General features: G+C 50.2%; 2 long non-coding RNA genes across 4 annotated transcripts; both read right to left on the minus strand.

Moving 5' to 3' along the window:
- Window positions 1-1483: 1483 nt before the first annotated feature.
- Window positions 1484-5254, minus strand: LOC135977901 (uncharacterized). 2 transcript variants are annotated; one of them, XR_010595335.1, is made up of 3 exons: window positions 5083-5254; window positions 3554-3667; window positions 1484-3328 (listed from the first exon to the last, which is right to left on the minus strand). It is a non-coding gene; the product is annotated as an uncharacterized LOC135977901 (long non-coding RNA). The 2 variants fall into 2 exon arrangements; XR_010595336.1 differs by lacking the exon at window positions 5083-5254 and adding an exon at window positions 4066-4131.
- A 2041-nt stretch (window positions 5255-7295) lies between these two features.
- On the minus strand, window positions 7296-24943 carry LOC122172819 (uncharacterized). Of its 2 annotated transcripts, none has more exons than XR_010595338.1 (5): window positions 24602-24943; window positions 10156-10244; window positions 9466-9592; window positions 8757-8870; window positions 7296-8391 (listed from the first exon to the last, which is right to left on the minus strand). It is a non-coding gene; the product is annotated as an uncharacterized LOC122172819 (long non-coding RNA). The 2 variants fall into 2 exon arrangements; XR_010595339.1 differs by lacking the exon at window positions 24602-24943 and adding an exon at window positions 12621-12728.
- Between the last annotated feature and the right edge of the window lie 500 nt (window positions 24944-25443).

Raw genomic sequence — 25443 nt, forward strand, 5'->3', positions numbered from 1 at the left:
TCTAGATCTATGAATTCATGGTAACTACAGGGAACAAACAGCAGAGCCCTCTGAAAGTCCCATCAGCTCCTAGCTACCCCCTCCCTGCATCCCATGAAGGCCCATTCTCACATTCTTCTCCTTTGCAGATGAATGAATCTGAGAAACTCAGACCCAAGTTATTCCTCCTCCTGCACAGCAGGAAAGTCACAAATAAACCGTCATCCCAAGGCCAAGGTCAGGACGTTGGATTTCAAACCTCCTAGAGACCATTAGAAGGTCCTGTGGCACCTTTGAGACTAACAGAAGTACTGGGAGCATAAGCTTTCGTGGGTAAGAACCTCACTTCTTCAGATGCAAGTGCATCTGAAGAAGTGAGGTTCTTACCCACGAAAGCTTATGCTCCCAGTACTTCTGTTAGTCTCAAAGGTGCCACAGGACCCTCTGTTGCTTTTTACAGATTCAGACTAACACGGCTACCCCTCTGATACTAGAGACCATTATTGCTCCTGAATGTATCCATTTTATTAAACACCGTACTATCAAGTAGAAATGAGAGGTCACAGAGCGTAAGATAAGATCATTTCTATGGTGTGTGGGTGCTTCTACCGTGCTCAACCCCACAGTGTGTGAGCACTCCCACCTATCAGTGGTGTAATAAGCAGCCTGTTGGTTCTCTCATCCTTTAATGGGGGAGAAGTATGTGCAGTGCTGTGATGGGTTGAGCCCCCATTTCTGAGGTGCCACTGGATGTGCTGGGATCCCACTGGATGTGCCTGTCCCCCCAGCCTGGGTCCCCCCCCCCCGACTCTGTGCTGCTGTGTCAGGCTCTCAAACCCCCCTTTCCAGCCACACAGGTAGGGACACGCCCAGCGTTAGAATCACCCCGAGTCTGCGATCAGCTCCTGTGGGAGAGCTCAGCTCAGGGAATTGCCCAGCGCTCTGGGACGGTGCCAACTCTCCTGTGGGGAATTAACTTAAATGTAGGAGTGGATCAGGGGACATTCAGAGAGTCTTGAAAAATCATAATCAAATCCCATCACCGTGTGGGAATCTTAACCCAGCCTCCTGCCCTACACAAATCTGTTCCAGGAATGGGATTTTATTCTCTGCTTTATAACAATTGCATATCCCCATTACACAGTGTAACGATGGTGCCCTTGGTGGGACCCAACTGAGAGTGCCAATTCAGGACAAAATATTTAAAGCAGGGCAGTTACAGCCCAGAGCTGGGGTTTTTCCACCTCTAAGGCAAACCAAACCAGCCAGACAGAGAGGACTTTGGTTTTACCCCACTGGCTAACCACAAGTCACACAAGCAATTCCCTTAGACACTCCAGTTTCCCAGTACACCACCAGTGCCACTCATTATGGGGACAAATGGTTATGAAAACCAATATCCCAGTAACCTTTTTTCTTTTCTCTTGATCCCAAAGGACCAAGCCCCAGACCCAGGTCAATATACAAATTAGATCTTACCCACAAATCATGCTGTTGCCAATCCTTTAGAATCTAAAATCTAAAGGTTTATTCATAAAAGGAAAAAGATAGAGATGAGAGCTAGAATTGGTTAAATGGAATCAATTACATACAGTAATGGCAAAGTTCTTGGTTCAGGCTTATAGCACTGTTAGAATAAACTGCAGGTTCAAATCAAGTCTCTGGAATACATCCCCAGCTGGGATGGGTCCTCAGTCCTTTGTTTAGAGCTTCAGTTTGTAGCAAAATCCCTCCACAGGCAAGAAGCAGGAATGAAGACAAGATGGAGGAGATGCAGCAGTCTTTTATAGTCTCTTGTGATGTGGCCTTTCTTTCTTTGTTGCAAAGACAAGCATTCGGACACATGGCAAGAAAAAACCCTTAGAGTTCAGTCCATAGGCAGGTTCCTGCATACCTTGCTGAGTCACAAGGTGTATCTGCCTTCTCTCCATGGGTCAGTTGTATAGCTGATGGTCCTTAATGGACCATCAAGCAGGCTAGGCAGTGCTGACGCCACATTGTCTGGGGTATCATCCAGAAGCATTGCACAAGTTTGAAATACAGACAGTATAGAGCCAATACTTACAACTTTAAATACTAAAATGGCACATGCATACAGATAGCATAATCATAACCAGCAAACCATAACCTTGTTTTAGACACCTTATCTGACCCCCTTTATACAAGATTTGGTGCCACTACAGGACCTTGGTTGCAACAATAATCTGTATGTTCCCAGTTCATGTCAATAACATCCCACACAGCCACTCCAGCCTGGCCTGATGCTCTGAGGTTCACAGGAACTGGCAAAGACGTTATTCACTTGGCCCTTCCCTAGTTAGGGCACTTCAAGGATTTCTTGCCTGGGTGGATTCTCTGATGTTTAGTAAGGTGTGAGCTACACCGGTATGTTTTCCCACAGGTCAGGCACTTATAGGGCCTCTCTCCAGTGTGTACTCTCTGGTGCACAATAAGTGCTGACGGTACTCTGAAACTTGTCCCACACTCAAGGCATTTATAGGGTTTCTCTCCCGTGTGTACTCTCTGATGTACAAGAAGGTCTGAGCTCTCCCCAAAGCTTTTCCCACAATCACAGCATTTGAAGGGCTTCTCTCCTGTGTGTACCCGCCGATGCCTGCTAAAGATTGAACTGTCACTGAATGTTTTTTGGCACTCGGGACATTTATAAGGTTTCTCTCCAGTGTGTTTTCTCTGATGTGTGGTAAGAGCTGAACTGTATCGGAAGCTTTTCCCACAGGTAAGACATGTATAGGGTTTTTCTCCCGTGTGGATCTTCTGGTGTTGATTGAAATGTGATTTATCACTGAAGCTTTTCCCACAGGTCAGGCATGTATAGGGCTTTTCTCCCGTGTGGATTCTCTGGTGTCTAACAACTTGTGAGAGCTGAACAAAGCTGATCCCACACGTGGGGCACATGTAGGGCTTCTCTCCTGTGTGGAGTCTCTGATGGTTAATGAGCGTCGTACTCTGAGAGAAGCTTTTCCCACACTCAGCACATCTATAGCGTTTTTCTCCCATGTGGATTGTCTGCTGAGTAATATGGGCAGAACTCCCAGGGAAGCTGTTCCCACAGTCACCAAACATACTGGGTCTGTCTCCAGTGGGGATTCTCTGCTTGGAAGTTTCTTTGATTTTTCCAACCCCTCTGCTCCGGTGAGCTGATTCACCCTGTCTCTGCCCTGTCTCTTTTCCCTGGTGCCCGGATGGCCTGGGCTGAGTCTCCTACGATCTCCCCAAACTGTCCTGTGTGGTTCCCCCTGCTACGGACTCCCAGCTGAGGATTCTTCTCCTCGGTCTCACTCACCGTCCCAGAGACACAGAGATAATCCAGTTCACGTCACACCCTCTGCTGCAGAAAAAAGGGGACAAACCAAAAGGGGAGTGGGAAAGTGGAAACACACCGAACAACTGCCCCCAAATCCTTCCCTAGAGAGAGAAAGGAGGGAACCAATTCTGGCACCTCATTCCCATCTGAATAGTTAGGAGAGAGTTTGTTTCTAGTGAAAACTCAGAACTGGCATTTGCCATGAGGGTGTAAAACACGGATTCTGAGCCACTTTTGCCAATTCCTTACCTCTGCAGGCATCTCTCAGTATCTCTCTTTCCTCCTCTCCCCGGAGACTGGGGACCCACAGCTCCTCCCTTCACTCCAGCCAGGAGATCACGTCAGGTCTGGAAATGGGAACTCCTACTTGGGGTCAAGCAAACAAATGAGCAATATCAAGTTAGGGCCCAACAGTCAGTTATCTCAATACGTGGCCTGAGTTTCACAAATGCTGAGCCTGCAATGCCGGGGTTCGGTTCGGAGTGTCCAGAGTTATTGAGACCCGGCCACTTATTCCGCTGCCTGACTAGGGATTTGGAAATGTACTTTTAGGGTCCCGTAATTAAAGTTCCTGGCCTTGGTCATGTGATTATAGCACAGACTCTGCCCCTGCCACCGGGAATAAATCTGTGAGACATTTGTAGATCTGGCTAGTAACAGAGATTTAATAAAGTCAGTGATGCCGTTCAGATGGCTGAAGACACACCCATGTGTGGAAGTGTTTGGCAAAATCAGACCCTAAGTTAATAAACAAAACTTACCAAATGGAAGAAGGAATCAGTGTGTGTGCAGAACGGAGAGTTATTGAACCTTCAGAAAACACACACATCTGAAGAAGTGAGGTTCTTACCCACGAAAGCTTATGCTCCCAGTACTCCTGTTAGTCTCAAAGGTGCCACAGGACCCTCTGTTGCTTTTTACAGATTCAGACTAACACGGCTACCCCTCTGATACTTGACACACATCACAGGTCGTTTTTAACCAGAGCTGAGAGACGAGACTGTCTGACCCAGGAATTCTCTCTGCATCAAATGTAAAGTTACCAGCCTAAATCCTTCTGCTACCGAATTAGTTCAAAAGTTGATAACACTTTTTAAAAATAATGGTAAAAGGGTTGTTTCCCCCTTGCTCAAAATGAGGCTAAGTGGTGCTTTTTAATCTGTTTCCAAAACAAATTTGCTCTGGACAGAGGCTTTCTACCCTGAAGATGAACGTGGGCACTGCTGCCAGACGGGCTCAGAGCCAAGGTCCATCCAGTGACGTTCAGCCCTTTATAAACAACTGAAAAGGATAAAATTGTGCAGCCAAAGAGCAGAATCAAAGGTGCCTCTTTGGGGGATCCTCGTGACCCTGTCCCCAGGGCAGCGTGTCCCCCAGCAGTGCGGGACCAGGCAGAGCCAGGAACTGGCTTTTCCTCTCCCTGCCCCTCCCCTTCTCCCCAGGGCAGTCACTGCCCCGGGGGGCTGCAGGGAGTGGGGCTGGGCGGGGCTGGGAGCCAGGAATCTCCCTCCTCCCATTGCTCCTGCTGCCCCGGCCAGTCTCTGCCCCGGCTCCCTCCTGCCCCCTCGGGCTGGGAGACTCGGGCCCTGGCCCGGCCTGGGGCGGTCACTCTCCCGGGGCTGGCTCGGCTCCTGCAGGCGCTGGGGGGGGCAGATCCCGGGGGGGGGGGGGCAGCAGCTCTGGGACTCGCAGCCCCCCCGGGAGCAGAGCTGGGGGGCGGAGGGGCCGCTGGGGCAGAGTCACCTCCCTGCCCGGCCCTTCCCCCGGGGCCCCCTCACCTGCAGGCTCGGCCCGGGCTCGGCTCACAATGGAGGCGGCGGCAGCGTGTGACCCGGGAAGTCCAGCCCCGGATTCGCGGAGCCTGGGAGCTGGAAGCCCGGCCCCGGGATCGGCTACTCCGGGGGGGGGGCTCGGGGCATGCGCAGTAACCGCTGCTGAAGCCGCTGCCCCCCCCCCGCGCTGCCCTCACTTGCCAGCCCCTCCCGCTCCCAGCAGCAGCCACAAGGCGGGGCGGGGGGATGGGCGGGGCCCAAGCCCTGGTGGGGGCGGATCAAACGGGGCGGCCGGGCCCGAGAGGGGCTCCAGGGAACAGGGTGCGCGACTCTCGGAGTAGCCAGACTCAAAGCTGCCTGATGCGGGTACTTCATTGGGAGTGACACGTGCTGGAGGCTGCTGGAACATCCCCGGGGGGATTTGTAAATATCACAGAGGACAATGTCCTGACTCAAAAGTTGCGGCATCCCACACCGGAAAATTGCACATCAGACCCTCATCCTGACCGAGAAAGAAAAATGGATCACAGAACTGAAACTCAGTGGTAGTTTGAGTAAAAGTCCTTGTGACTTGACTACATTTGTTATTTGCAAACGAACGAAGTCCAGAGCAGTAATCTAGATGTATACTTGGTGCTTTTCAGAGGCCAGTTACATGAAGCTGAAAATAATTTGAGCCACATCAGCTGGGCAGAAGAATCGAAATAGAAAAATATGAACGAGAATTGGGCATTGTTTAATAGCACATTAGTAAATGTCCAAAATTGTGATTGTGAGGTTGTGAACAAGAAGGCACGCTGGCTTCAACAAAACTGGTTGAAGGCAGCTATATAAAATCAGTCGATCAATCCATCTCTCAAATGCAAAAAGTGAAAATTGCTAGTTATACAAACCAATCAGCAGCTAAGAACTATAGAAAAGTGAAAGGGGAAGGACAGAAACACCAGGCGAACTCTATGGCAGCAGAGTTAAGGATGACACAGAGGAGTTATGAAGGGGTTTTTAAAGAATATTAAGAACAAAAGGAATTCTAAAAATGATTATGGTCCATTATTAGATGGAAATGGTAGAATTGTCAAAAATAATGCAGAGAAAGCTGAAGTCTTCAATAACTATTTCTGTTTTGTATTTGGGAAATAGCTGGATATTGTGCTCATAGCAGATGATGCTGATGAAATGCTTTCCATTCCTAAAGGATTTCTGGGGGATGTTAAACAGCAGCTACTAAAGTGAGATTTTTTTTTAAATCAGCAAGTCAAGATAACTTGCATCAAGAGTATTAAAAGATCTGGCTTAGGAGCTCACTGTGCTGTCAGAGTTGATTTTCAGTAACTCTTGGAACATGGGGGGGGGGGGGTGATGTGGGAATTATAAGCCATCAGCCTGACGTCCATCCCAGGCAAGATGATGGAATATCTGATATGGGACTCAATTAATAAAGAATTACAGTATTTTGCTCCGGCAGCTGAGCTGCCATAAAGAATTATGTAAAATAAGTGGAAAACAGACGTGTCATAAATGCACTATGATGTCATAAGTGCGCTGAACTGAGTGTCGTCAGAGCACCTGTTTGTTTTCCTTCGCCCTCCCTAGCCCCCAGCCACAAGGGCACAGAGCAGAATGCACTGGGTACTGCTGATGCAGTGCAACTTCATTCGTAATCAGACTCCCCCTCGCCAGAGTTCACATCAGGGTAGCTTGTCCGTGTGCAGTGGGAGGTGTGGTCAGATGTTAGGCTGCATGTGCGTGTTCTTTCTGCAGGCTCTACTGACTCTGGCCGGACAGCCCAGCAGGCTCCAATCAAACTGCCCAATAAATCCACAGACTTGGTCTGTAGCAAAGGGCAAAGGCACTTGGTCAGGTTTCTTGTCAACAGAGAGGAGAGAGCAGCCATTGGACTATATGCTGAGTAGCTGCAGATTGAGAGCTCTGTGCCAGGTGCTTTGGGGAGATCCATGCTGATGGGTGGATGGCGGACAGGGAGAGATTTTCTGGAACGTGTGGAATTGGCAGAGAAGATGGCCCTGTGTAACACCCCAGATGCATCATCTCACTTTCCTGTGCCAGGCGCTCCCTTTCCATCTCTTTCTGTTCACTTATGAGACTTTCACATCACTTCAGGAAACCTCTTCTCCACACTTCTGCCCTAAAAGGCCCTCCCCTCAGCTCCTTGTCCCCGATCACCCCCTCCAGAGACCCCACCCTAACTGCCCCCACAGGACCCTCCTTGCTCCCTTTCCTAGTGGGTGTCACCCAGGTGTAACTACATTTGAAATAAAGATACATAGTCAAGACTCATAACTTCAGCTACCGAATTGATACCTGCATACAAACAGGATACTCCTATTCCGCAAGTCATAACTTTTCCAATGACACCTTACACGACCATCTTGTACAAAATGCATCCTAATGATGACGAATCTGGGGTGGAGTGTCAAAAGCAGTTTCTCTCTCCCTTCCCCCAGCAGGCTGGCAGGGAGACCCAGCAGTTCAGCAGCCCGGACTGCGGCAGGGAGCAGGGGCTGACCAGGACTTCTCTGCCTGGGCTTTGCTGAGACCAGGCAAAACCAGCGGGTCACTGATCAGCTCCGGGCCAGATGCTGCTGGAACCTGCTCCCAGACATGGGCAGCTGGATACTTGGGAACCAAATGCCCCTGCTGCAGGTGGGAATTAGGAAATGGAGTTTTTACTATGGCCAGCCCCAGTCAGGACACGGAGAGAATTTCCCTCCAGTGGGGAGGAATCTCTGATGGCCAATGTGGTGTTAACTCCAATTGACGTGTTTTCCATGCTAAGGACATCTGAGGGGCACTTCCCTGTGTGGGTTCTTCTATGCTTAATAAGGCTTGAGCACTGACTGAAACTGTTCCCACAGTCCAAGCATTTAAAGGGTTTCTACTCCATGTGTGTTTTCTAATGTAACGGGCTGATGGTGCACTGAAACTTTTCCCACAATAAAAGAACTGATATGGCCTCTCTCCTGTGCGGATTCTCCCATGCTTTATAAAGCCAGACTGCCGACTGAAGCTTTTCCCACAGTACAAGCATTTCTCGGGTTTCTTTTCTTTGTGATTTGTCTGCTGGGCTGTGGTTTCCTTGAGACCATTGTCTCCTCTCCCACATTCAATGGATTCATCCACTTTCTTCCAGGGGCTGTTTCCCAGCGTCCTCTCTGACCTGTGCCGATTACTCCAGGCTTTTCTCTGTTCCAAGCCCTGGGAAAAAATAGTGTCCAGCTCTTCAAGGTCCCCTGCAGTTCCACTTGGTCAGGACCTGTCTGCTGTGGATTCCTGTCCTCATTCTCATGTCACCTGCTGGGGGAGAGAGAGAGTCCAGGCAGGAGTCAGTGCATGGGCTGGCAGAAAGGACACAAAGGGGAGTAGCAAAGAGGGAAAACACAACACAATGACTGTTGGGAGACTGAGCAATTGGATTCTGTCTCCACATCCCATCCAAACACTCCCAGGGAAGTGAAGTCAGGGAGAAAACTCCTGACAGTGAACAGGGTGGGTGGGAAGCCATGAGCGATATCTGCCATGATGATACGACACCTTCTGACCAGCGCCTGACCTGGGTGAGATGAGGCAGAACTGAGGGGGGCTCACACCACATTTTGGGGATTTTCAGATTTTTCCTTCATTTGCCAGATAGTTTCTGTGTCAGTGTCACTGACTCTCACCTGTGCAGGTGCCTCTTGGGATGTTGCTTTCCTCGGAGGCCTGGAGATCCGGGACCCACCGCTCTTCTCCTGCTTCCAGCCGGGCGATCAGGGCAGGTTTGGGAATGGGGAGTCCTGCTCAGGGGGCGAAATCAGGTATGAGCAGAGTGCACTGAGGATTGGTGTGTATTTGTCGCAAACGGCACATCTTGAGTTAAAACTGACCCCATGATTTGCTGGTGGGTTGTGGGATGTGAACAGATGGAAACATGGTCACTGAGACCCCGTGGGAGACGTTGATGTCGGGGGGGGGGGCGGAAGCTGTCACAGCCTCACTAGGAATTTTCAGGGTCTGTGGGCTCTGGGGGACTTGCCGAGGCACACACAGCTCTGGTGTTAAATCCCTGCCTGTGTCTGAACCCCCAGAGCCCTCCCCACACATGGAGCCAGTCCCAGGAAGGGAGGTGCACTGAGATCCTGTGTGTGAGTGAGAATTAATGCAGAGAATAAGACACTGCTTCTGCCCCCGGGAAAGCTGGAGGGATGGGGATGAATTAGCATGTCCATTAGGTCCATGACTCCCCTATCGCATTGGAGGGGGGTTGGACGTGAACGCCTCTCTCACACTGGCGCTGTGGACTATGCGACCCATTCCCCTCTCATGTAACTGACCAGAGGCAGAAATACAGGCCCCATGGCTTCACATAGCTGAGGGGATAGGAACCCTTACCCAGCGAGGTCACAGTCTCCTAATTCTCCTGCAGGACGTCCCTGTAGAGGGCTCTCTGAGCGGGGTCCAGCAGAGCCCCCTGCCCTGCGGTGAAATACACAGCCACCTCCTTGAAGCTCACCGGCCCCTGAAACAACAGGTGCCCCCCTCTCAGTGCCTGCTGCCCCAGCCACAGCCCCACTATTCATGGGGGAAGAAGCACAACAATAGGATGGCTGTGGGAGGGCCAGAGGAGCAGAATCCCACCCCAGCCTGCCAGAATGGCCAGGAGGCTGCAGGGAACAGAGAGAAGGGGAGAGCTCCTTGTCCCTCCCAGCAGACAGAGGAGTGTGGGGTCTTCTAATTTCCCACCCACCTACTAGCCACAGGCTGATGTGGGAGGCAGAGCTCTGGGCAGAGGACAGGAATCCCAGCACCTTCTCTTTGTATTTCACTGCAGTCTCTGCCTAGGGGGTTCAGGCTCCAGTGCTCTGCTCTGTTTTCCCAGCCCTGTCCAGGGGGTTGTTTCCAGTTTCAGAAATGGGGGAATGTTCACACGCTCCCAATGGGTCTGTTCATAAACCAGGCCCTAGACTGAGCATGTCCCAGCAGGTTTATCAGTCCCTGCCCCCCCCACACCTCACCGTAAGTGTTTCCTGACCCTCCCCCTCTACAACAACCCTCCCCAGCAGCTCCCCCAAAATCCCCTACCTGAGCTGGATCCACCACAGCCATTTCCCTGCCCCGGCCCCTAGGAAGATGGGACGATCTGGAGCAAAACGGGGTCGTTATTCTGCAGCCTGTCAGGGCGAGAAGGGAAGTTCAGGAGGTTTCTGAATTAGTGTTAGTCCATTTCACACCCCGATTCCCCCAGGCTCTGTCCCTGTAGACAGACACTCTAGACTCTGCCATGCTGGGAGAAGCCTCAGTGATGCTATTACAGCACAGACCCGACCTCTCCCCCAGGACTAAACCTACCAGACGCTATTACACTCTCCCAGGAAAAGAGTCTCTGAGCCAAACGCCAGAAAAGAGCAGAATCAAAGGAGCCGCTTTGGGGGATCCCCCGACACTGTCCCCAGAACAGCCCATTCCCTCAGCAGCGCAGGGACCAGGCAGAGGCAGGAACTGGCTTGTCCTCTCCCTGCGCCTTCCCTCTCCCAGAAAAGTCACTGCCCCGGGGGGCTGCAGGGAATGGGGCTGGGCAGGGATGGGTGCCCGGAACCGCCCTCCCCACTGATTGCTCCAGCTGCCCCGTCCAGTCTCTCCCCTCTCCCTCCTGCACGAAGAGCCGGTCACTGTCCTGCATTCCCGTGGGCGTTTCCTCGCCAATAGCTACAGCCACTGCTAACGGGGGTGAGCCTGGGGGCGCTGGGGCAGCAGCTCTGTGCCGCGCAGAAACTCCGGGGCAGAGATGGGGCGAGCAGGCGCCATTTCTGCAGAGTCACTTTCCAGCCAGGCCCCAGCACTTACCCCAGATCTCTCGTATCACCTGCAGTCTCTGGCTCAGGAGCTGATACCAGCAGAGCCCAGGGCTGCCCCAGGGGGATAGTTCCAGACCCAGGAGAAAGTCCCCCTTTGGCTGGGCACAGCTGGTCTGGGATCATAGTGATGGTCTGTCCCAGCCCAGTCCCCACTCGGCAGCAGCAGCTCCTCAGCCCAGGCCCCCAGATCCCAGCAGAGGCAGCAGCATCTGCCCCAGGAAGCCCTGCGAGCTCCAGGGCTCCAGTATCCTGAGCTCAGAGAGAGACGGACACCGACTCCTCGGCCTGAGCAATGACCAGAGCCTCTGCTAGGGGCAGCTAACGACCGAGCCTCCCTGCGCTGCCCCCGCAGCCCCCAGGGACAGTCAGGCCGATGCTGATCTCATTTGCCCCTCTGGACCCATAGTGGAACCGGAGACCCAGTTCAACCCGGGATTTCGTACATGAACCAGAACCGAATCTCACCCATGCATTTGTTTTACTGACTGAACCAGAACTGAACTGAACAAAAAAAGGAGGGTGGAGGGGCTGTTACCAGTTAAAATAAAGATTCAGCATTTTTAAAGCTCATTATTTTTTTTTAAAAACTATGGAGATCTTATTTTCATTGTAAGAGAAGACAACAGACTAGCCAGCGGGCTGGTGATGGCCCCAGAACGGCCTGCCCCAGGACAGTGAGAAGAGAAGGGGGCCAGCCCACAAGAGCAGGGAGGGAGAGGAGAACCTTGGGGGCTGCCTGCACACCATGGGAGGCAGAAGGGGGCCCAGAGGTAGATGACCCATCTCTGAGATCCCCCTGGGGAGAGAAGGGGTTGGATGCTCCCTGGGCCCTGAAGTTCACAATAACTCTTCAAGTCCAAGGGCAAAGGTAACGGCTCCCCAAACCTCTCCCCTTGACGTGCCTCCTCCCACCAGCCCCACCCCTGGGGCAGCTCCTCCCTCCAGTTGCCCCACTTGAGGCAGGGTTCATGCTCCAAACTCCCTTCCCCACTGAAGCCTCCTGCCAGCCCCCTCCGCGGCACTGTCTGATACCCACGTCCACCCCTCCCCCTACCCCAGAGAGCTCTGTTTCTCTCACACATATATCTTGATCTAGACATCAACCCCCACTGTCAGCAGAGGACAAAGTCAAGGCAAAATTTCATGACACCAAAACATGGATGAAGATGGAAATGTCTGAGTCAGAAATAATGATGTCAGAGAGTCAGTCAGACACGTCTGAAATTGAAAGATGAATTGGAATTTCTTCTGAACGCTTGTAAAATCTCTAAAAAGGAAGCGATATCTGGATGATGGAGAGCCCAAAAAAGGATTGGGCCAATTCCTGATTCATTCGCAGATGGTCTACGCCTCCATAAGAAAGAAAACATACCGAACTACTGGGAACATCTGAAAAATATCATGCCCACGCTAAATCAACTAGCAAAATTCGTACTGCACTAACAGCAACACAAGTGAGCGTCAAAAGAAAACTTCCAGACCTCAAATGTATCCGTTCTCTGCAGAGATCCCAAAAGCAAATGCTTAAATATGTTTTTTTAGGTTTCTCAAACAGACTGTTTAGGGAAAAAAATAATCATGTATATTTGACAACACAAAAACACTAGGAAAACTCACATAAAGTTTAAGTTACAAAATAAATAAATAATCAAAAATCAAAACAGTTTCCATTTAAGTTGCAGCTGGATTTACCTCCCCTGAGATCGATATAGGATTGAAACCGGTAACTGAACTTCTATTTTTGTTTCTTTGGGTGGCTTGAACCGGAAATGAAACTGAACGTATTCAATGGAACTGAACCTGAACATGATTTAAACTAAAAAAAAAAAAAAAGGCCAGTTGGGCTCCGTGCCTGCTGTTGCTAGCAGTGACTGGTTGACACAGAAATTGGAGCAGGGCCCTGTTGAGTTCTATCAGCCCCAAACATTTATCATTCAGCCGTCAGACCCCCCAATAATGAGATTGTCTTAATAAAACAAAGACTAAATTAGGAGCAGGGGGTGTGCATGGTGGGGGGAGGGTATTTGCCTTGTAAACTCTGAGCCCTTAGGGGGAAGTCTGATGGCGCCCCCCCATGCTTGTTTGACCTAGGGATGTAAAAATCAATTAAAACAGTGAACCGATTGTGACGCAGCAGGGAGTGGGGAGTATTGACCTGGGAATGTTGCAGGGGACTTTTACTGGGACTGTGTGTGGGATGGGAGACATGAGCACCCAGGAGGGGGGTTGGGGCCAGGTGACACCTTCTGTCCGGGGAAACTGGACAAAGGCTGGAGGAGGAGCCGGGGGGGAGGGGGAGACTGGGGGAGACGGCTGGAGGGGGTTTCAGTTTGGAGCTCGCTGGGGAAACGAAGAGAGCCCCAAGACTGGGGTCTAAGCTCCCTGCCCCCAAGAAGGACGTGACTGAGGGGTCCTGGTTGTACCTACAACCTCTGTTTGGGACTGTGTTCCTGTTGTACAATAAACCTTCCATGTTACTGGCTGGCTGAGAGTCCCGGTGAATCGCAGGAAGTGGGGGTGCAGGGACCTGACTCCCCCACACTCCATGACACCGATTAAAATTATATCATATAACCAATTAACCCTTCGAGGTCTGTCCAGCGGGCTGGCGCAGGGCAGCCGGGGCTGGGGTCCCGCCGGCCAGGTATGTCAGGGTCTGCTCCAGGCCGGCCTGCCCACCGCAGACAGGCCTGGAGCCACTCCAGCGTGGCTGTGTCCAGGATCCTGCCTGACCACCGGGGCTGGGGCTGCTCCACACCCCCCAGCCCACTGCGGCCGGGGCTCAGGTCCAGCCAGCCCGCTGCGGCCGGGGCTCCTCCAGCCCAGGGGGGCTGGCTGGTCGGCGGGGTTAACTGGCAAGGTCCGGTTAACTGGTAAGCAAACCAGTAAACCCAGTACTTATCGGTTAACCTTTTATATCCCTGGTCTGACCCTGTCTAGGGAAAAAGATTCCCAGTGGCTGCTGGGCGGGGCAGCCCCTCCCCATCTCCTACCCCATGGGCTGGGGGAGCTGCCATTGTATCTCGGCCCATCTCCCTCCCTCTTCCTGCCCTCTGGCTCTGCCCTCCCCAGCCAGCCTCTGCTTGCTCCATATTCTCCCTCCAGCCCCCCCAGCCCCTCCCCACATCCCCCCTTTTCTTCCTTTTATCCCCCCCTCAGAGTTTCCCTCTAATCCAGGTCTGCTCCCCTAAGCCCCAGAATCCTCCCCCTGTCCCGATACCTGTGTGTTCCCCCAGCCTCCCTCCAACGCCCCACATCCCCCAGCCCCCTCCCGCCCCCTGCATCCCTGTTTCCCAATTCCTGCCCCCTCCCACATCCCCCTTCCCCCTCCTGCCCCTTTCCACATCCTATTCACCCCCTCCCCCCCACATCCCCCTTCCCCCTCCTGCCCCTTTCCACATCCCATTCACCCCCTCCCCCCCCACATCCCCCTTCCCCCTCCTGCCCCTTTCCACATCCCATTCACCACCCTCCTCTCCCTCCCACATCCCTGTTCCCCAATTCCTACCCCCTCCTACATCCCTGTTCCCCAATTCCTGCCCCTCCCGCCCCCCTGCATCCCTGTTTTTCCCTCCTGCCCCCTTCCACCTCTCTGTTCCCCCCTCAATGCCCTCTGGCTCTCACATCCCCTGCCCCTCTTCAACCCCCTACAGGTGTAGTGTATTAAACTGCTCCCCGTAGGAATGTGCCATTACCTGGCGGCGGAGCTCAGACATTGGTCCTCCTGCCTGTGGTCATGTAGTAATTTTGTTGTCAGAAGGGGGTCAAGGTTTGAGAACCGCTGCTCTAGTCTAACCCCCTGCCAAGATGCAGGGTTTGTTGTGTTCCAGACAGATGGCTGCCCAGCCCCCTTTTGAAAACCTCCACGAAGAAGCCTCCATGACCTCCTGAGGCCTCTGTTCCATTGTCCTACTGCTCTTACAGTGAGGCAGTTTCTCCTGGGATTGACTCGAGATCTGTGGTGCTGCAGTTTGAACCCACGACCTCTTGTCAATGGTGCTTGGAGCAGATACAGGCCTTGGCTGTGCAGTGCCGGGCCCTGGATTGGAACCCGGAGCTGATGTGGGTAGGTTGATTTTATAGAAATGCCGTCAGTTCCCCTCTAAGTCAGGTTTGTGGGGTTTTTATCAGTGTGCTGCCGCCTTCAATTGTCAACTTCTGGGCATTGACTAAAGTGTTCTTAAACATCACTCAATTCTCAGACACCTTTGTTCGATTTAGATTCTTCTTCTGAGCTCATTGGCTCAATTCATTTCCAGTTTTATGAAACTGCCTTTTTAAAAGCACAAAATATACATGTATGGATGGAGCATCTGCAATGTCTATGAGCAGCATAGGAATGTTGACAGTTAGAACCAATGAGGCCACCATCTTCAGGGGAAGTTCTGAGTGGCAGTTGGGCCCAGAGTTTTGCAGTTATTTATGTGCCTAACTCCCTGACTGAGTAAAGGTCAGAGTAAAGGTTAATCCATACTGGTTAACCACCTGCTCATAGGGAAAAGCAGGCATTTATGCCCCATTTTAGACAAAACCTTAACCTTAACTGGAGTCACCACCAGGCACCTCCATAATACTTTATGTCGCTTATATGGTTAACAACCCTTGGTCCTTCCTTTATTACCCGCCCGTGTTCATGGCAACAATGACATAAGTGCTGCAGTGTGACCTCACAATGCTGTGATTTGAACACTGGGTCAGTTGGCCCTCAGTGTCAGTTGCTTTTACTTGGACAGAAGGAGAGGCTGGGTATTGTGCTGGCTAAAGTCGATTTCAGATCCAAGATCGAATCTATTACTGAGGGGAAAAAAGTAAGTGGGCTTTCTTACTCCCCATGGCTGTCCTACCTCTGACCAACAGAGACCCACTTTGCTTAAATTCTGTTTGAAAAGGGTCAACAAATTAAATTCGTTTTTTTGGCCCAGAACCTCAAAGGTATTTGAGTAACAGAGGAGGAGAAAGACCTCGGGGTCCTTGTAGACCGCAGGATGACTATGAGTCGACAATGTGATGTGAAAAAAGCCAATGAGGACTTGGGATGCATTAGGCGAGGTATATCTAGTAGGGATAAGGAGGTGCTGCTTCCGTTGTACAAGGCGCTGGTGAGACCTCATTTGGAGTACTGTGTGCAGTTCTGGTCTCCCATGTTTAAAAAAGATGAACTCAAACTGGAACGGGTACAGAGAAGGGCCACTAGGATGATCAGAGGAATGGAAAACCTGTCGTATGAAAGGAGACTTGAGGAGCTCGGGTTGTTTAGCCTGACCAAACGAAGGCTGAGGGGGGATATGATTGCTATCTTTAAATATATCAGAGGGATAAATACCAGGGAGGGAGAGGAATTATTCCAGCTCAGTACTAATGTGGACACGAGAACGAATGGATATAAACTGGCCGTGGGGAAGTTTAGGCTTGAAATTAGACGAAGGTTTCTGACCGTCAGAGGGGTGAAATATTGGAACAGCCTTCCGAGGGAAACGGTGGGGGCGAAGGACCTGTCTGGTTTTAAGATTAAGCTAGATAAGTTTATGGAGGGAATGGTTTAATGGGATAACAGGATTTTAGTCAAATGAACAGTGTGCCATGGCAGGTAAATAGTATAATGGCTAATGAGGGTCAGGCTGGAGAATCTTGCCTACGTGCTCGGGGTTTTACTGATCGCCATATTTGGGGTCGGGAAGGAATTTTCCTCCAGGGTAGATTGGAGAGGCCCTGGAGGTTTTTCGCCTTCCTCCGCAGCATGGGGCAGTGATCGCTAGCAGGAGGATTCTCTGCTAATTGAAGTCTCTAAGCCACAGGATTTGGGGACTTCAACAGCAGAGTCAAGGGAAAGGGTAGGGACGGCTTTGTGGCCTGCATCATGCGGGAGGTCAGACCAGATGATCATAATGGTCCCTTCTGACCTTAAAGTCTATGAGTCTATGAGTATTTAGGCACTTAACTCCCACTGAAATCCATGGGAGTTAGGAGCCTAACTCCCTGACTGAGTAAAGGTCAGAGTAAAGGTTAATCCATACTGGTTAACCACCTGCTCATAGGGAAAAGCAGGAATTTATGCCCCAATTTAGACAAAACCTTAACCTTAACTGGAGTCACCACCAGGCACCTCCATAATACTTTATGTCGCTTATATGGTTAACAACCCTTGGTCCTTCCTTTATTACCCGCCCGTGTTCATGGCAACAACGACATAAGTGCTGCAGTGTGACCTCACAATGCTGTGATTTGAACACTGGCAGTTGGCCCTCAATGTCAGTTGCTTTTACTTGGACAGAAGGAGAGGCTGGGTATTGTGCTGGCTAAAGTCGATTTCAGATCCAAGATCGAATCTATTACTGAGGGGAAAAAAGTAAGTGGGCTTTCTTACTCCCCATGGCTGTCCTACCTCTGACCAACAGAGACCCACTTTGCTTAAATTCTGTTTGAAAAAGGGTCACCAAATTAAATTCGTTTTTTTGGCCCAGCACCTCAAAGGTATTTAGGCACTTAACTCCCACTGAAATCCATGGGAGTTAGGAGCCTAACTACCTTTGAGAGTCTGGGCCTTTGTTCCATTTTATGTCTCTCTCGCTCTGGCATGAAAAGTGCCATCCTAACAGAATCCAGGAGGCAATCCAGCTCTCTGATCAGGGGCTACTTGTGCCCTCCTCTCTCTTACACTCAATTCTTTAGTTCAGCTGTAAAAATTGTGGCAGATAGGGAATAACTCCAGAGTTGATAAGGCTGCATGGTAAGGTTATATTTCATTAACCCAGCAGGGACTTCCGGAGATCACTGAGATCCCTAGAAAGACTTGCCCCCTCTGGGAGTCTCTTCCACTGATCCCTCTCTGGGACCCTGTTCTAGGATCTCACACAGGGCCCTTGTCTCTGAAGTGGAGAATGAAAGGAAGTGGGTTCTGTTCCAGGCCTCCATTCATCTGTAGACGAGCTCCATACGCACAGACCCCAGAGGACACAATCAGGGGAGTCGCCCACTAACTTCAGTGGGCTTGGATCAGGCCCAGATATAGGCCCAATAAAAAGATGGCTCCCGCTGTCCCTGCAGCAGAGTGTGGAAAGGAGAGGCTCTTTGCTGTGGCATTATTTCCTCCAGGTGCAGAATGGACAGTAGGGGATTTCCACTTCAGTTCCTGGAGATTTAGGGAAGCTGATCCCCATTCTGTGGCCTCACCCTCACAGCTGGCATGAGAGGCAGCAATTGGGCTCGAGACATGGCCCTTAAAATCTGCCTTCAAGTTGATTCTCCATAATTCTCCATCTTGAATGAAGAATAACATTTCCTTTCCCCGCTATGGCAGATCATTTTGGTTTTGCGCTGCCCATTTCAATGTTTAAAATTTTCCAGGATTAGGAAGGAATGAGGAGATACAGATACATGCTCTTTAATGCTTTTGGGGGTGCAATTCTCCCCGGGGCTGAGGGTCAGCAAAAAGTCATGTACCTCTTACATCCCAGTAAAATCCAGAGCCTTGGAGAGTGCAATGAAATTTTGCAATGAATGTGAAGAGCTGTAATTTTTCCTGCTGTCTCCAGTGGAGCACAAGCAGCGGCGGCTCCAGGCACCAGCGCTCCAAGCGCGTACCTGGGGCGGCAAGCCGCGGGGGGTGCCCTGCCGGTCGCTGCGAGGGCGGCAGTCAGGATGCCTTCGGCGGCGCGCCTGTGGGAGGTCGGCCGGTCCCGTGGATTCGGCGGTAATTCGGCAGCGGGTACGCCGAATCTGCGGGACCGACGGACCTCCCGCAGGCGCACCACCGAAGGCAGCCTGCCTGCCATGCTTGGGGCGGCAAAAAAGCTAGAGCCTCCCCTGAGCGCAAGCATGTAGATTAAAATGTAAATCTTTGACAGAGGATTTAAGTAATATTGGAGCACAATGTGATATTTTGAATACAGCTCAACTTTGTGTTGCCCACTAGACTAAGAAGTATATTGTGATATTGATTGATGACCATCAAGCCTGTAATCTTAGCTTTGTGAACTTCTTTCTCCATCTTTGTTCACAGCTCAAGTATTGGAGGAAACCAATGATTGTGAAATTAGTTAAGAGTCCCAACTTCTAAAGCAAGTAAACTTCGGGCTTAACATGTGTTGGGTTTTATGGGCCAGATCTTCAGCTGCTATAAATCGACAGCTCCATTGACTTGAATGAAGTATTCTGATTTCCAGCAGCTGCGGATCTGACTCAACAAATGTATTATTCAAATGAAACGCGTATGCGATGGACAGTGTTCAATGTGGGTTTTTTTAGAAGCACCATAACTGAATTTTGGGTTGGCAAATATTGTGATACATATATATTTGTTTGGATTTTTAGGTGCTTTATAATTCCACTCTTGGTGTCGTCATTGTGTCAGATTAGTTTTGTCGCCTCTTTTCTCTTTACAAACATTACCTAAGTAACCTTCCTCATCCCTGGGAGGTACAGAAGGGTCAGTATCATCCCTTTTTGGTACATTAGGAAACTGAGGCATGGGGCGGGGATGTGAGTTGCCCAGCATCACACAGTGAGTGAGTGGCAAAGCCAGGATGAGAAATCTATTTCTGGTTTCCAGTCCCATACTCAAACCATTAGACCACACTGCTTATCCTTTGCATAGTTTTGAGTATATTTATTGACTTTATTAAAACAACAAAGTTCCAAAAGGAACCCCCAAACCTTTGCTAATATACAATTTGAGTCGAGGATTTATTTCTGTATTTAAAAGAACTAGATTCATTACAGCTGAGCATTTACATGCTAAAAAGGAAGGCAATTCTCAACTGAGGTTCTGGCACCAACCTTTCATCTGGCCCCAGCTACTTCTCATTTTGTAGAATCGCAGAACTGTGGGGCTGGACGGCTCCTCAAGAAATCATCAAGTCCAGCCCCCTACGCTGAGGCAGGACCAAGCAGGGTGCGATTCCCTGCTTGAGGAGACATCCCTGCGCTAGCTGTCATCAAGCTAGCGTGTTAAATAGCAGCGTGGCTGCGACAGTTCAGGCAGTGGCTTGGGCTAGCCGCCGGAGTACGTACTCATAGGGTCCGGGTGGGGTTGTACTCGGGGTGGTTAGCCCCTCTCACCGCTGTCCATGCTATCCTTGCTACAGTGCTATTTTAGCAAGCCAGTGCGAATATGTGTATGCGAGCTGGGTATCACACCCCCAGCTGCAAGTGTAGAGATACACTTGGTGGGGGGATTGGCAGGGGGTGCAGGGTCCCAGGCCCAGATTCTCAGAGGTATTTAAGCTCCTAACTGCCATTGATTTCCATGGAAGTTAGGAAACTCCATACCTTTGAGGATCTGGGCCCCAGTTCTTGGGCTCTGCTGTCTGTGGCTCACATTTTTAGCTGGAGGACGACACACACATTCTCAGTAGCTTCAGGCTGGAAATTGTCCCGCAGACAATAAGATCGACTGAAACAAAACTGGCCCCCCTTCCTGACTTGTTGCAGAATGGACGTGCACAGCTTGCCAAGGGAGGAGAAGGAGGAGGACGCGGCTGCTGAGGGCACGTCCACCTTGGGAAGAGAGGAACATTCCAGTGGGAGTCAGCGTGAGCCGGAGCTGGCTCGAGAAGATACTCAAGATGGCCCAGCCAAGGTCGTTCCTAAGCAGAGTGGGCCCATCCTAAGGTGTCTAAAGCGAATCTGCCAAAAAGCGAAGAGAGGCCAGACGCGATATCCCCGAACTGTCACTACAGGTAAAAGGAAAGGCTAAGGATTCGCTAAGGGGTGGGAATGAATGGAGGCAAACTCAGTCTCAACCCCCATGTGTTCAAAGATTTGCAGTGATCCCAAAGGCTCTTGGGTTTGTGTTCCACTTAGGGGAAACTGAAGACAAGGCACAGAGAGTGGGGGACGGGGGGGGAACATGGAAAAAGTGGAGGAGGGGAGAACAAATAGATGTGGCCGCATGGCTTTGCTAGTGGGTGGACAGCGCTCTTCCATGGCTGAGTCTGCATGCAGCTCGAGGGCAGCCCTCTGTTCTGCACGGGGGGCAGAGATCACTGCTGGAGCTTGGCAAATAAATAATGAGCTAGCAGTAATCAGTCCCAGTACTAATCATCCCAGAATCTCCCAGAGACTGGAATGACAGGAGACAGTGTTCCTCAATCAGGACCAGTTTGGTAAATGCTGGATCTCCGTGAGGTCCTTCCATTCCCCCAGTGTGAACACAATACTTACAAGCCCTGATACAAACACTAGACCCGGGTGACGGTCAGACCCCTGTATTTCTAAGGTTCTCCAGCACTGGTGGAGGTGATGATGCCCCCAGAGCCTGTATTTCTCTGGGAATCTCTGGCTGCTGGAAGAGGAAGGGCAGTTTCTATTTCTCTCCACCACACACTGCTCTCCCTTCTCTTTCTTACCCTTGTAGTGAAGTCATTGCTTGGAGCAGGCAGAACAATACAACACTAGGGATGACTGACTAGCCCAATAACTGGGTTGGAATGGGAGTCCTATTTCTGGATCCTAGAGCCTGGTTCCCATTACACTAAGGCCTCTTTCCACTGCTCTGGCAGGTACATCTCTCTCAGGAACCATAAGGAGGAATGGGGAGGGAGTAAAATGGGGCCTAGGTGTGGCCACGCCTCTGCACCCAGAAGTGTGCAAAGGAGACACCCCCACACACACTCTGGGCCCACCTGGTGCCTCTCCACAATAGGGCCCTGCTCTTGGAGAGCCCGTAGGCATTACTGTACTAAAAATCTTAAATAACAGCTAGAGACTTACATTGTTTCTAAATGAAAGCTTAGATGCTGCAGAACAAAAAGGCATTAGAAAAAAGAAGCCAATATGCCAGGCCACCGCGGCCCATCCCACGCTGAGCCCTGGTTTAGTCCAGTCTAGTTTTAAATGTCTTTAGCCAACGTTTCTCAAACAGTGGGTCTTGACCCCAGATGATTACACAGAGCAATCAAGGGAGTCAGGAGGCATTGAAAATTGTATTATAACCTAAAGCAAAAATAATCTTGCTCCCCCACTCCCTGCACACCTTTACCCTTCAAGGTCAAATATTCTTGGCCAACCTCTCACAACACACGTGCAGGTGAATTCTGTAGGGCTAACGTTGTTAGCAATGACACATTTCTAACTCTTATAGTGAGTGTAAAGGCGAAATTCTTTGACTTTGAATAAGTGGCCAACCTGAAAACCACAGACTTAAGCAATGGGGCTTCCACCACTTCCCTTGGGAGGATGTTATCCTGGCTGTTCCACCCATCACGAGCTCCTAGCTGCTTTCCCATGCTGCTGACGGCGGCAAAGCAGGATATGTGAACTGAATCCTAATTGCAAGAGCATCAGCCAGTCCTATTCAGCCATATTTGGCTGGCTAATGTTCATGCTGTCGGACAAATCTATTATTTGGTTGGCCCTATACAGTACAGCGAGTCCTGGTATTTCTTTGGGTCTGTGCTCATTCATGTCCAATCGGAGAGCACAAGATATTTATTGTGTAATGAATCAATGACATTTATCCAAGAAATAAAGGGGGTAGAGGATGTGACTGGAGTCAGGAGAACTATCTTCTATTCCCAGCATTGCCAGTGACCTGCTGTTTGACTGAGCCAGTCACTTCACCTCCCTGTGCCATGGTTTCTCCGGCCATAAAAATGGTGGTAATAATACCGGCCCACCTTTAAAAGCCATTTGGAGATCCTCCACTGAAAAACTCCATAGAAGTGCAAAGGAGCCTCATTCTGGGTCTCTCTTATTTTGTTTTTGTTTTTTAAGGAATCCCCAATTTGATCCTGATTTTGATCACCCCAATCTCTCTTGCTTTGAGGGTCAGTGGCTTATTTCACCAGCATCACAGTTTCCTTCACTTCTCCCCTGCTCAAGCAGGATATAGATGTCTAGCCCTATTCAAAACAAACAGTAGGAATCAAACCAATCAAGCCAACAAACAAAAGATAACCCTACCCAGAGCAGAGATATCTTACCCCAAAAAGGGAGATGTGCTAGTGACGCCAAGCTTTCCACTAGGAACTTCGCTATTGCTCATTGATTTTAGCTGGAAGGAGCCCAGATACCACGGTGGTGGGCAGCAGTATACAACCCCAAGACAGACAGACCGTGTCCTTTCTTTGGTTTAAATGAACTGTCTTTTGGGCACCAATCAGTCCATGAATGACACCTCAGGGCGCGTTCGTTCCCCTTTAACCAGCAATGGCAGTAATTTCTTTCTTTCTGTCATTCCTTCTTTCTTATTAGTCCCCGATATCTCGTGCATGGAGACAATTTGGGAGGCGGATGAAAGTGGACGTGAGCAGCATGGCTGTGCTATGGAGGGAGCCATGCTCCTGCTGGAATCATGGAGAAACACTGTTGACTACTTCAATAGTAACAAAGAGGTATAAACCTTCTCCATCTAATCTGTAAACTAGTGTCCCCTCACGCTGTCCGTCCCACCTGACCCAGCCTGGGACATCCCAGAAGGTTTATCACATAGGGTCTGACTTCTCTTCAAACCCTTTGCCTACAGCACTCAACCTTTCTTCTTTCACTTACTCCAGACAATCCAGCCTCTGGATGCTTTTCTCCTATTATACAGATTAGGGGCCTTCTCCAGATACATCCCACAAACTCTTTGGTGATCTCATGCCTCGTTTGTCGGTGGTATCCTTGATTTGCAGGGATTTCCCACCACTCTGTGCTAGTTTCAGTAGATTCTTGCCCGGCTACTCCCCTGTCTCACACTATCCATTGGACTCAAGGACGAGACATTTCCACCCAAGGTCTCCCCTGGCGACTGCTCCTCTCTCAGGGCTGGTCTACACTGGGGGGGGGGGGGGAATCGATCTAAGATACGCAACTTCAGCTACGAGAATAGAGTAGCTGAAGTCGACCTATCTTAGATCGATTTCCCTCGTGTCCTCACAGCGCGGGATCGACGGCCGCGGCTCCCCCGTCAACTCCGCTTCCGCCTCTCGCTCTGGTGAGAGCTCTAGATGAGACACGATAAATCGATCCTCGATAGATCGATTACTACCCGCCGATCCGGCAGGTAGTGAAGACGTACCCTTAGACCTTCACTGACAAAACAAATGGGTCCAGCTTTGTCGCTTATACACATGGTGTCAAGGCTGAATCCCTACTCTGGCACTTCGAGTGCAGAAGGTGGAGGCTGGCAAGGATTTAAAAAATCAATACTTGCCACTCCAGGCTTGTATTACACTCCCAAGGTTACAGCTTTTCTCTGACCTTGTCTTGGTAAACGCTGCCACCACCCAAATGCAAAAAAACCCCTTGGACCCAGGAAGGAGCACTTGGGAATTCTTCCCTGTGGGGTATCCTCAAGCCCTTTCAAATCCCGCCCCCCCTCCCCCCGGGGAAGAGCTGAGAAAGAAAACAAAGGAAATCTGCTGTTGCCACCAGCTAATTAAACAACATGCACAAACCTCTTAGGACACCAAAAATCCAATTCTGTTCTTAAAAAAGGTAAATTTTGTTAAAAACAAAAAGGAAGAAAGTACATCTGGAACTTAGGCTTTTTGCTAGATCTTAAAAGAAAACAATTACAAAAACTAAGCATCAAGATAGCTCTCTTGAGGTTCAGCTTCAAGGTTACAAGCAAAACAAAAGTATCTGGGGTTAGCACAGAGGAGATCCACAAGCCAAAATAAAGAAATAAACCTGATCGCGTCATTCCCTGTCCAATGATTTTTCTCGGTATGGAAGATGAATTTTCATACCTGGTTCCAGCCTTACACAGAATTGCTGCTCCGTGTCCCGTCTCCAGAGAACAGACACAGACAAAGAGAAGTTTTTTCCCCATTTTAAAAAGTTTTAGCCCTCCCATTGGATCTTTTGGTCAGGTGCCCACTCCTTTTCCTTTAGCTGGGGAACTTTGTTAACCCTTTACAGGTAAAGCAAGCAGAGAACAGCCACCAAGAGGGACTTTATAGCTAACTGGCTGGCTGGGTGTTCATAAAAGGGAGCCCCCCCCCCGTTCATTTATTACACATGGTCACGCTACATCTGGCTACGTGTCCTACAGAAAACAGGCCCTGTGTGGAGTCCTCCACATGGAGTCCCATTGCTGTTCTGCTTGTTCTCCTTGATCCAACCCTTCTCTGAACAAGTAGCTCACACAGTCAGGTCCTACACAAGCCAACATTCTGCTGGAAGCCATCAGAACCCTGACTGTCAATTCTTGGGAGCTGGGCCTGTGTCTTCCTTTGTTTGCAGACAGAGCCCAGTATATTGTAGGTGCTGCCCGGATACATCATCATCCTCAACTCACCACGATTTCTGATCCTGACTATTCATTGCTCTGCAACATTGTTAATTTATCTACCAGGTGTTCCGTGTGGAGGGGTTTTGAATGAAGGTAGAATATTCTACCCGATGATGTTCTCTATCTAAATCCCTTTCACCCTGATATATATTTTTTCTCATTTTGGTGTAGGATTTCATTATGAAAAAAAGTTTCTTAAGACTCTTGTTTGTTCTCAGCAAGAGCATCGACTGGCATAACATGCCTGATTTTTTTATTCTCAACTTTGCATCAGACACTGCAGGAGCCATAGTGGTG

Source organism: Chrysemys picta, unplaced genomic scaffold (assembly GCF_011386835.1).
Source record: "Chrysemys picta bellii isolate R12L10 unplaced genomic scaffold, ASM1138683v2 scaf71, whole genome shotgun sequence".
Lineage (NCBI taxonomy): Eukaryota > Metazoa > Chordata > Testudines > Emydidae > Chrysemys > Chrysemys picta.